The following is an 11,794-nucleotide window of genomic DNA, read 5'->3' as shown; positions in this document are numbered from 1 at the left end:
CGTGAACATTATGACCGTGTAGTCTGACTGTTGAACTATGGATTTTAGAAGACGCCGTGAAAAATGTCGGTGATACGTTCTGAGCTCGCGGTTGGACAGTCGTGGTTGGACGGAAAGTTCAGCATGGTTGGACAGTAATCCGTAGATGTACGACGTTAGGGACGCAACTCACGCTTATTCCCTTTGCGGAAAGAAACAATAAAAAAATGTGGCCAGACTCTGCGCCCCTTACTAAGTGCTCACAAAATGTTCACGTATCCAAAGATAACGACTGTCTCTTCGATGAACGAAAATATATTCGAGGGAAGGCCTGCTCCGAATTCTAAGATTACGCAAGCGGCAAAAGAGCTGTCAAAAAAGTAAAGGAACAGACAAATGTTTGTCGCATGAAATCAAGCAGTGTTTGTCAAGGGAGCATAATTGTTTCTAGAAACAATTTGAGGCGTTTTTTTTTTCAAATGAGCCAGATGCACCGAACGCGATTCGAGAAATATGGATGTTTTTTACCGGAAATAAATATAACCCCGCCAAATGTATTATATGATATATTTTAAATGTCAGCTAGGGGATGTGGGAACCATTGCCACAAGTAGTGAAATAGTATGCCATGAATATGATCAATATTTGGATAATAAACTGGGACGTGGGTCATAATGAATGGAAACACTCAAGTTGTTGCCGCATTTTTCAGAAAAGTGTATTTAAATTGACTTTCAAGCGTGGTGCGATTGATTTTTCGGAGAAAGCCATTAGAATTTGCAACACGGCTTGACGAACCATAGAAGTATACGTGGAGAGCAGCTTAGTCGTCTTGGCACCATGAGCAGCCCTTTTCGAGTTTTTGCTAGGACAATTTTCTTGGGCACGCCTGAAGGTGGTCAAGAAGTACCCAAGCTTTTCATTGCTTTGAAATAGTTTTGAAAAGCCTTTATAACAATGCTGCTCATATTTTTTGCTTCACCTTGTTTTATTTTGTTCCCTGAGAAGGGGTGTAGATTTTTCAGGGCGTCTATGCGGCTGCTGTTTAGTGAAGTATTGAAATGGTCAATATAGGAATAAAAAAACAAATACAACAATATTCATTACCTACGGTACAGTGAGACGGAATGAAATCATTGTTTTAAATCTCTCAGTTTCATTTCGTTCACTTCTATCATTGACACCTGAAGACATATCTTTCGCTGATCTCGTAATTTTCGTCCAAATTTATATTAAGTTCGCTCCCAAAAGCAACAAAAAAAACTTCCGAAAACACCCGCGAAACGGTCTTAGCTGTCAAACCAAAAGGAAATGCCCAATAGACCAATAAATTGAACTCATTTCGATCCGTGAAACACCAGCATCTGGCTAGCGTCCGATACGAACTACGATCTACGGAGGCATTTTCAGGGCGTTATCCGAAATATTTTATTTCAACCCCATTTTTGTGGAAAAGATGCCGAGTATTTCTTGTCAGTGCAGTTTCATCAGATTTAGTTTCAGTTTATGGATCTGGCGCATTTTAAATAAACGCCTCATTTGTAGAACATTAAAAGAAGGATTAAGACCGTTACGTTTTGTCTGCTTTAATGAAGATAGGGCAAACTATTGTCCATATAAAATTGAGAAAGCCTATGCCTCATACAAAGAATAAAACAGCAAACACGTGCTTTATTTTCATAATAGGGCAGGCGCCGTCGTTCTGCTGCACCCTCGCGGAAAAACGCAAATATAAACACAGCGGAAGGCGTGATTTCTGACAGCATATTAAATTTATTTCCCTCCAAAATGTAACATATGCCGAAAAAACCCGCACTTTGCAAAATGTATGTCCGCCATTATTAGCTTTCCAAATTTAAAAGTCACTGTGGTCTTCACTTCGCATTTTATCAAACTTTCAGGCCAGTATGTTTAGAGTACAGTCTATCTACGTGCCTGTAAAGGTAATGGATGAAATGAAATAAAAGTTTCGAAGCTGCTCATCAAACACCGAGTTTTAAGGATGAACTTTTCGTCGCTGTTTATTCAGCGGGATTGTTAACCCCCTGGCATTATTTGTATATATGTTTGTTGTTTGCGGTACAATACTTTTAAACATCAGCATAACGATCGTTGAACTTTGAGAGGTTCACGTTCCGTAAGGTATAAAAACCGAAACGAATTTTTCAGCATCCTGTATTGTATCCAAGTTATCCAAGCACCACCCCACGCCAAGCAGATATGTATAAGGCGACTATTGGGCTATTTTTAGCGCTAACCTTTAGTAAGTACTTCCTGCCAAAGAGCATTTCGTTTAGATTCACTGACTCTGACTGTACCTAAGTTTTCAAAATAATTTTATTTTAACCCTCCTTTTTCCTCGGAAAATATGTTTCTTCGAAACCATTTTTCTTCGGAAAATATTATAACAATATTTCTAAGTCACTAATGACAGTTCCGATCTTTTAATGCAAAACATAAAACACCTACTGTGAACCGAAGGTTCGCAGTACTGGTGCCCGCCTGTTGAGGGCCTGTCCTAAGATTTTCTGCTCGCCGTCTTTTTTATTTTTTTGTAGAAACCTGAACGTAAAACAAGGCACCAACAATTTATGCGGCAATTTCGAACTTGCTTCAATGTTTGATCGTTCCTGTGTAAATCGATAGGCATGATGGAGAAGTTGAATAAAAGTATGATAAGTTTCGTTGATACATATGGTGGACACCAAACAAGAGAAAATGTACAAACTTTATTCACAAAAATAAACGTCTCTAACCGGGAAAGAAAAGGCCAAGAAAGGAGACTGCAGGATTTAAGACAAGAATGCCGCTTTGCAAGTTGGCTTGCGTTGAGCAGAAAATGTCAGCCCTTAACCTACAAGTACAGCAGAGAACATAAACCATCGTCCGGGCTGTGGTTCTACGTTTGCCTTTTCGTCGCTGTAATTGCACTGCTTACGAACAGGTGGGTGAGCATTACAACTACCAAAACCTTCCGAAACTCCTAAGTGCTTCATTTGATCTGTGAAACAAAACCAGTGAGGTCCAATTCTCTTTGATTGCTCTTAAAGAAGGTGGTGAACACCGCAAGTAATGGGAAATGCTGTATTAGCCGCATGCCCCAGGCGGCGCCTCTGCTCCGCACCAGCTACACCGACTGAAAAGGTAGAGCAACATTTTATCTTCATATCTTGGCACCGCATGAAAACAGAATTTTTTTAGGGAGCCGCAATCTTGTTAGGAACGTTATCACTAGTATCGGGCTATTCTGATAAGCGAGCAGAAATAAATGTGCTGTGGGTGTAGGTGCAGCAAAAGCGAACTGTAATGTGTGAAGCCATAGAAAGTGTCCATGGAGAGCTGTCCTTGTCACTTACTTAATCATTCTTGCGAATGTGTTTGGTGAAGCTCCAAAAATGCCCTCAAGGCGGTGGTTCTCAAGAGAGTAACTTATGATGACGATGATCCCGACTTTGAGCCTCGGTTTTCAATAATGAGTATACTGAACCGAAGCAAGTCCTGGGCCATGAGATTTTTTGGAGCTGAGCCCTCCATAATAGGTTTGATTGCCTTGCCTGATGAAATGTCGCCGAAGACTTCATCAACATGTATTATTACCTTATTTGAAGAGGAGCTTCCGCAGCAGAAATACCAACAGCGTTCTGCCCAACGCAAAAAGGCACTAATCAAGTACTTCGGATGATTTTAAATTTATCACACCTGACGGTCTATTCTTCCTTTTACGACTCAGTTTTTTACGAGTCATCCGTAAAAAATCTGTCATATTTTTTTACAAACCAGACACGTGTTTCATGGAGCTGCATTGTTTTTGGGCCATAAATATTAACGTCGATTTTCTAGCTTACTGCTTTTACAATCAATAAATACTTTACTTTAACATGTTGCAGCTGGCATAACAAGGCGGCCATTTGGCTTGGGATCAACAAGAAAACCTTCTGCGGGAACCCAGCCTGCCACTAGAAGTATCTTTAGGCCTGCATAATTAAAATCGCGAACGCAGTCCTGCAAATGAGTAAGGGACGGGAGTTTGGAGCCGGTGGGCCTTGGGTCCACGGAGAAGAATCAATATAAAAACACGCCGGCGCTATATGACAATTGCGTAACTGATAATAATAAGTTCAGAAAAAAACGCTACTACATGCGCGAAGGAAAATAAAAGAAATAAATTAACCACGCCAGCGTAAGTCGGATCAAACCGAGGTTCAAACAATGAACTTACGTAACCTTGTGCTGACTGCCTGGATAACGAGGCGTCAATGCCTTCACCTCACTCCGGGGACCTCGCGCTTCAGTTGCTGCATTTTCCGGACGTTACATTCCCAGATGCGGGTCACGCCACGACTTTGCCCATTGTGGAGGTCCGGTTCCAGTAGGAGCAGCTATGAACGGCATATTCGCGTGCTAGTGGCTCGCCAGCCTACGCATGGTCCCAGAACAGCCGCCCAAGGAATAGCAACAAGCAGTACAGCGGCTACGTATTCGGTAAACAACTTCAAACAACAATGAGACCCAAACGGCGTCAAACTTGGTTCAAATACGTCCTTGGGCTGGTCACAAACCACCCACCGATAGCAGTCTTCTCAATCGTTTCTGGAAGATTTGTCTCCGCTAGCTGAGATAGTCCCTCTTCCGCTCGTTCACCCCGTTTGCTCGTAACATTTTTGTGCCCCTGCGTAACGCGCGCTCCCGAAGGTTCCTTCCTCGCTTGTTGCTTATCTTCGATCCCGGACTTGTCGGTGTGCTCTGCAATGTTTGCTGCGTGGGAAGTCTTGCCATAATTCATGGTCACCACGAACGCCGCTTAGGAATTATTTGCAGAAAGCATACTCCACTATGCACGATCAATTTAGGAACCCTCCCCAAGCGCACTTCAAGGTACACAAAAGGCTGAAAAATAAGATTTGTTTTAACTAGAGGGCCTACGTTTCGCAGCTGTCTAGAATTTTTTTTTGACAAGCAACGATGCGGTATTTGAAAATAAATCACGACACAATGCTGGCACTGATCTCACCTGTTGTGCTTTCATTTTTTGTGAAGCAGACCTTGCGTCACGAACTAGAAGCGAGGCACCGGCATCACCGGCACGGTCTAGACCGTAAACGTTGGCAACGCTAGCTTTTTTGACTCCGTACCATGGTTAATTACAGAAACGTTTTCTTGGCCGAGGAGGCTGGCTTTCACTTTTATTGTGTGTCACCTACTGAACGAGGAATGCTTTTCAACGTTTCAGCATCCGATGAGCCCACCTACACCAAACGTCCAGACCTCACCACGCCCGCCGCGAACAAAGAAACCGCAAGCGCCGTCTAAAACATCTTCGAAGTGGGGCTGCCCGGCTACGTGTATCTCAATCGCGAGCCTTCATCTCCGCTCGTCCGGTGGTCACGGCCATATCATATTTTCTTCTCTCACGCGATGCGCCGACGTGGTGTGAAATACACACTCGCTTCTAGCCGCCGCCTCAATAGTTGGCGTAGCCGAGGAACTGCCCGGCACAAACATAATAAGGGAAGCGCTAAAAGCGCGCAATTTACGGATTATTTAGAGACAGCTGCTCCCTGCGAAATAAGGACCACAGGTTCGGATTGGTCGGGTAACAACCTCCAGCAAATACCCTAATCTTTGATGGGCCGTAAAGGTCAAACCCGGCGAGGGCACGCCTTCCGATAGCAGCTACCACACGCTAAAAACGAATTGGAAGCTTAGACTAGTTGTTTAAACGCCTGCATTGTACCTTTTTTATTTGGCCGCTTCCCGCAGGAGGTATTTCTTTGAGAAAAACAGTCGTTAACCATGATAGGTGATTTATTTCGCTAATTGCACAGCAATGCTGTTATAAAACTAAACTAAAGGCGTGATGGCTGACTGGCATGGGAAAAGCAGCCTGTCGGGCAGTGTTTAATATCTGTAGTGTGCACTTTCTAAATAACGTCAGCTTTCGCAAATCTTTCAGGTACATTTTTTCGCATGGTCAACCACTTCGCAACCCTTACTTTAAGAAAAGCCTTTAGAGGGGCTTTTCTAATAATCGCTCACAGTGCAAAAACATTTTGACATCACAAATCATAGAACCTAGAAACATGCAGGGTGTGGGCACCTGTTTTCACGTTGATGGCATTTTTTGGCTTATTAAGGAACATCAAGTACCCAGAATAGAGAATTTTTATTCGTCTCACCTCAACCTATCGATACAAGCAACTTGTTTCCACTCTTTATTGTCCCTAAAGAGACAATAAATTCAAACTACAAAACAGCGCTGCTTTGTCTAATACTCCCAAATGTAGTCCTCACCATAGCATCGGTAACATAAAAAATATCCTTTCTAATTCCCACACTAATACTTTGCCGCAACACTGCTCCACTTAGTCTTTTTAATTCGCTTTTGCTTTTCCCGTACGTACGAGAGGGCATCCTTTGATACGGCAGCTCATTGATTCCCGTGAGGAGGGAACCACTCCTGAAACAACTGAAATGCTCTCAAAATAAATGTTTTTCTTCCTTACTTTTTCCTCAGAGGCTCCTGTCTTTTCCTACCTATGCATCGCTTGCCTGAAGCGCTTGCATGGTTTTAAGAACTCTTTAAAATCATTAAAAGATTCTTTAATGGACCATTGGAATGGCCAACCCGAAGAAATGGTTAATTCGCGCATTTCTTAAAAGATTAGACACCATATCGCAGCTCAACACAAAGCATCATCAGTTTTTCTCTCTTTCTTTTTGTGATCGCTTATAACCACCACTTTGTGGCTTTTTTGCAACAGTGTTAATGTTCAAACACTTTCCGTGCGTGAAGTACCGCTTAAAATGTAAAAAAAAATGTGCCTTTTGTAGCCCCATTTGCCACGCATGTGTTTTTTAAAATCGTGTTTTATAAACTTTCCTGCTAACATTATTACGCCTTGCCCCGGCCCTCATTTTGCGCAGTATCCCGTAAGGAGTCTTTCGTTTAAAAAAAAATATGGTGATGATCAGAAGTGTTTAACTTACTCCCCCAAAGGAACCGTGACACCAAAATTTTGCATCCTGTTTTGAAGCGATAAATAGATTATTACTATTTATCACGGGTAGTAACCTGATTTGCTTCAGCTCGTGGTGATTGTTTAATTAAAGACATTTTTATGTGACCAGTCGCAGTTTCTATTTGAGCGGCTACCGCGAAAGACTCGATTTTGTGTAAACAATGGTTCCCACGTCACTGTCGGAAGGATATCACAGAGCAAAGCTGCCGCATCCGCATCCAGGTCGATTCCGCGTCGTCGTCAGTTTCTGATAAAGTCCCTACGTACTGCTCTCGTAAGCTGCTTAACTAAAAGCGGCTGTGGACGTAATGCAGGCACAGCGAGTGCGAATTGCTGCCGCGGTTAGACAACGACAGACGAATCTTGAGACAGGCGGTGGGAATACGCGCGCTGGGTGTAGCCGGCCGGTCTGCCGATAGAGTTATTGGGTTGACACTACGACGGATATCCGATTGCCACTCTCGCAAGCAGTGCAGATGATATTTTATTGCAATTTGCCATCGCGTCATTAACTCCTTTAGCGTGTTTGCCTCCTTGTTTGGGCTTGTTTCCCATTTCGTGGAGCGGTAACAAGCTATCGCTCGACCTACCTACGCCGACAGGCACCACTTTGAGACCACGACCACCACCTCCGCAGCATTGTGCGGCTAATTCAGTGCGCTTTTCGTGTCTCCGTCGCGTTTTGGCATTCAGTATAATAAAAGCAATAAAATTTCAGTGCCAGTAATTGGTGTAGAAATAAGGTCCCGGCCATCTGCCCGATGAGCCAACAAAATCCCGGCGTTTCCGTCGCCAACGATCGGATCATTCGTTGATCGAGGGCAAAAGCCCTACTACCAATCGAAGCGGCGAGCCTGCGAGAAACGCCGGCAGTGCGGGAGCGACCGACACAAACTCGTGACGTCCTTGGTTGTTGTTTATATTCTCTACATCCAGGGAATGTCGATTGCGCGAGGTCCCCTACTAGCTCCTCGGTCCAATTGCCGCACACTTTAAAATCGAACATTTTTTAGCCTGTATTTGCCACTGATATTTTGCAGATGTATGTTTCTTCACATCAATACATCCCCGAAGTTACCCCGACCTCACAATTTTGTGTTAGTACTCTTTTTATAAAGGAAAAAAAATATTCACATGATAATACTAAAATTGTAATACGGAAATGCTACAACAAAGTCAAGCGATTCTACTGCATTTTTAACGGGTGGTAGAAACCGCTGCGGCTTCCAACGCTGGGTTGTTTTCTTGTGGTTAGTTCTATGCAGTGTTTTGGTGAACCTGTGTCCAACACTGGAAATACAATTTATTGAGCACGCTCTTAAGCGAACATACTTGCGTCACACGGTTTTTGTGCTCAAACCAACGATCGCTCATTGTAGCCAATCAGCTGCCTTGTGTGCGATAACGGGTACGCCCTCCTCATACCCTGCTGCGATTTTCCTTTAGAAGGCGTGGTCATTGTAGTAACATTAAGATGCTTGGTGATTTTCGGGACAAAGCGCAGCCGAACAAGTGATAGCGGTTGGGGAGGGGGGGGGGGGGGCACACGGCGTTAGCCCTTTACCAGCCAGATATGCCTGTTAGGCGTATATGACTACGTATTTATTCAATGTTTGCAATGTAGTATTTCTGAACGTAAAGACTTGAAAAGCAAGCATATATCGTTGCCTCTTCATCAACCAGGTTAACCTAAATTTCTCAAGAGTTCAGCGTCGGGACAAACCTTCTACCTTAGCGGTAGGAAAAAATTAGTCGCTAGAGAACAATAAAGCAATGAAGAAGTTTGCCAAAAACAACCAGTGAACAAGCGATTGGCAAAATAGAATGCATGCACTCCGGAATAAAAACGAATTGTAACAAGCAATGCAAATGCAATATTGAAATTGAGGAAGTATTTAGCAATACTGTACTCGTCAGTCGCAGACTGAAAGACAAGCATTTTCATTACTGATGTCAGGCAGGTTTCGCCTGTCGCGACGGATGAGGCGAAAACAGTGAACAAATGAATGAAAACGGCCGAACCTCTAGATGATCCCGAAATTCTACGTCGGTATTTTTTTTATTTTTAGCGCATTTTTTTTAAATGGCAGACTCATCCTCAAAGTCTCAAACTGCTAAGAGGCGCTAAGGCAGCAAATGCGAGGAAGAGAACGCGGAACAGAAACTTTATTTGCCCGATTCATTGTGAAAACAGCAAATTTGGTTCGTTACAGGTCAGGTGATGACAGAGACCTCACAAATTACAGACCCATCGCTCTCTTTCCGCATTCTGCAGGTTATTTACAAAAGGGGCTCTCAGGCGCTGAAGTGTGCACTTAGACTTTAAAGATTCAAGTGAACAGGCTGGTACTAGGAAAGATTTCTCAACTTCAGATTATATTCACGCTACAAACCCGATCACCAAAAAACACGAAGTACAGTACATGCGTGTACATAAAATCTACAGTTAACAAAAACGCATTTGCGGAAGCCCCAACTTCAACTGTATGTTGTGCGCTACGCTTCAGCTATACCGTACATAAAAAATGGCCGCGTATTTGCTCCTTTATGCAAATGTCGACAAAAGACGATAGTCTTTATGGACCTTTGCAAAGTAAAAGCCTCTCTTCGCTTTCCAGCTCACCTCTTGTGTTTCTCTTGCGTTGCGCTCCTCCCAAGGTGAAGAAGCCAAAGGTTTACTTCAATTATTTGAAATTTTCCGCTTTCCACTGTTCAGGCCGGGTGTCTCGCTGCCAACACTGCCGTACGCCGGAGAGGCGCATGGATCTAGGCACCCTACCTAAACGTTTATAGAAATGCGGTGCTCCAGTCTACGTGCGTTCCGAGCAGAACGTGGAACCTAGCTAGTGAAACCTTTCGTAACATTTGCCTGTTGATTACGTAAAACGCCGCTAGAAGTAATAGTGGCGCCGGCGACAGCAGGCGACGGCGGAGTGAATTTTTTCTGCATTTGATGAATTATTTAATTTCGATAAAATCAAGCATGTACAATTTTTAATACAGGAACACTGCCAATATAACTTTTGTAATAATTTGGTGACCTATATTTGCGTAATGTCTTGTTCTTATTCAACAAGGCTTTGGGGCTTATTCTTATTCATCTAGTCTTTAGGGGAAATTTTTGGAAATTCTTTTGAAGATACTTCACAGAGAGATTTTAGTGCGTTAGTCTAGGAGAAACGTATAGCAGTTTTGAGCCACAAAATATGGAGTACCTCAGCGCAGTACATTAGGGACATTGCGTTTCAACATTTATGTTACAGACCTCGGCCTTCTTCCATTAAATTCAAACATTTTTCAGTATGCGGACGACACAGCAATTACTGTAGGTGTTTGACGTTGATAAAGGGTTTGAAAGTCTACAAAGCCATATTCTGGCTTTATTTGATTGGTTTCAACAAAATTGTATTTTTGTAAATAAGCGAAAAACAAAGCTTATTTGCTCTAAGAATCCACATGAAATTTTAACAATAACTAGCAGGATTTTATTGCATTCTTCTGACTGTAACCACTGCCCCTGCCCACCTTTAACACTTGAAACAAATGTGAAGTATGTAGATATCTGTTTTGATCAGTGTCTAACATGGCAAAGCTCCATTAAATATATATGCAACAAGTTGAGGTCAATTGCTGCAATGATCTACCACCTCCCAGGTAGAACTCCGTTCAAAGTTAAGCTTACAGTGTATAAGGGGCTAACTGAATCTTTACTCTTCTATGGGATCACATTATACGGTACTTGCTCGGAAAACAAAAAAAAACAAGAAATTAGTTGAGTAATTCGAAAAATAGTTAGAAGCATAACCTACGGCACAGCGTTAGATAGCGTTGGTGCAAAGGAAAAATACCAAGCCCTGGGTATACTACCAATGAAAGAACTGTTTAAATGTGTAGTATTGAACAACCACTATTTCACTAAAAAGTTTCGAGTTGCGGTAAGAAATATTGTTGCACTGCGAAAAACCGAAAGGTATGTAAAACCACGAGAATACACTAACTATGAAAAAAATGTACGGAACTACTATGTTCCGGAAATATTCAATGAATTAACCGATGAACTATGCACAAAAACACGAAATGAAAACTGAACAAAGCAATTGCAAAATTGTGTGGAGGTTTAATAAACACTGAGTAGGTAATGCCACTTGACAGATCAGTTTACCACATTGTGTTCAATTTGTTTGTATTCGTGTTACTTTATGTCTGTAAGCTTTTGACGTCGAATTGAATTGTATCCCTGTAAGTGAGTGTGCTATTGGTATATTCATTTCATGAGTTCTGTACAATTTAATTTCGTTTGATGAATTTTTCGGAGCAAGAAGACGCTCCTTTCGTGTGTGCATTTTTTGTGTTTTTTGTTTTATGCACTGCGAAGTTTTCAGTGCATATACGAAAGTAATATTGCGTTACTTTTCATGAAAATGGGTTGTTGTTTTACCAGCTGCCATGTCACTTTACAAGCACTGCGTGCTTAGAAAGACCAGAAAATTATTCCTGTACAGAGGACGGATAAAAAACTGAATGAATAAATGAAATGAATGAAGAATGTTTACAAGTATGAATATTACACCGGAGCTAGACAGGTAGATTTAGCTGTGACTATATACGATGATTGCGCAGGCCTTGGTTTACTTTGGCCAGCTGTCTGAATCGAGTTACAGAGAGACAGACCGACAGAAAGACAAACAGACGTACAGACAGACCAAAAGTCTGTGTTTAAGTAGCCCAAGAAAGACTATCGTCTTTTCGAAAGTCGCGAGTTTTTGTTCACATGGGCGTATGGTAAAGGGAGGAAT

At 42.3% G+C, this 11,794-nt stretch overlaps 1 long non-coding RNA gene across 3 annotated transcripts in view; it reads left to right on the top strand.

Annotated features, from left to right (window-relative positions):
* Window positions 1-2,163: 2,163 nt before the first annotated feature.
* Window positions 2,164-11,794, top strand: part of LOC144139385 (uncharacterized) — a 119,792-nt gene continuing 110,161 nt past the window's right edge. For 2 of the 3 annotated variants that reach the window (XR_013316171.1, XR_013316172.1), the window contains exon 1: window positions 2,164-2,242. This is a non-coding gene — a long non-coding RNA (uncharacterized LOC144139385). The remainder of the gene's footprint in view (window positions 2,243-11,794) is intronic. The other variant, XR_013316170.1, reaches the window with a different exon arrangement.

Source organism: Haemaphysalis longicornis, unplaced genomic scaffold, assembly GCF_048455015.1.
Source record: "Haemaphysalis longicornis isolate Haplotype H1 unplaced genomic scaffold, Haemaphysalis longicornis Haplotype H1 scaffold_5, whole genome shotgun sequence".
NCBI classification, from domain to species: Eukaryota; Metazoa; Arthropoda; class Arachnida; order Ixodida; family Ixodidae; genus Haemaphysalis; species Haemaphysalis longicornis.
Note: the sequence above shows the minus strand (reverse complement) of the source record. Positions and strands in the feature narration are given on the sequence as shown.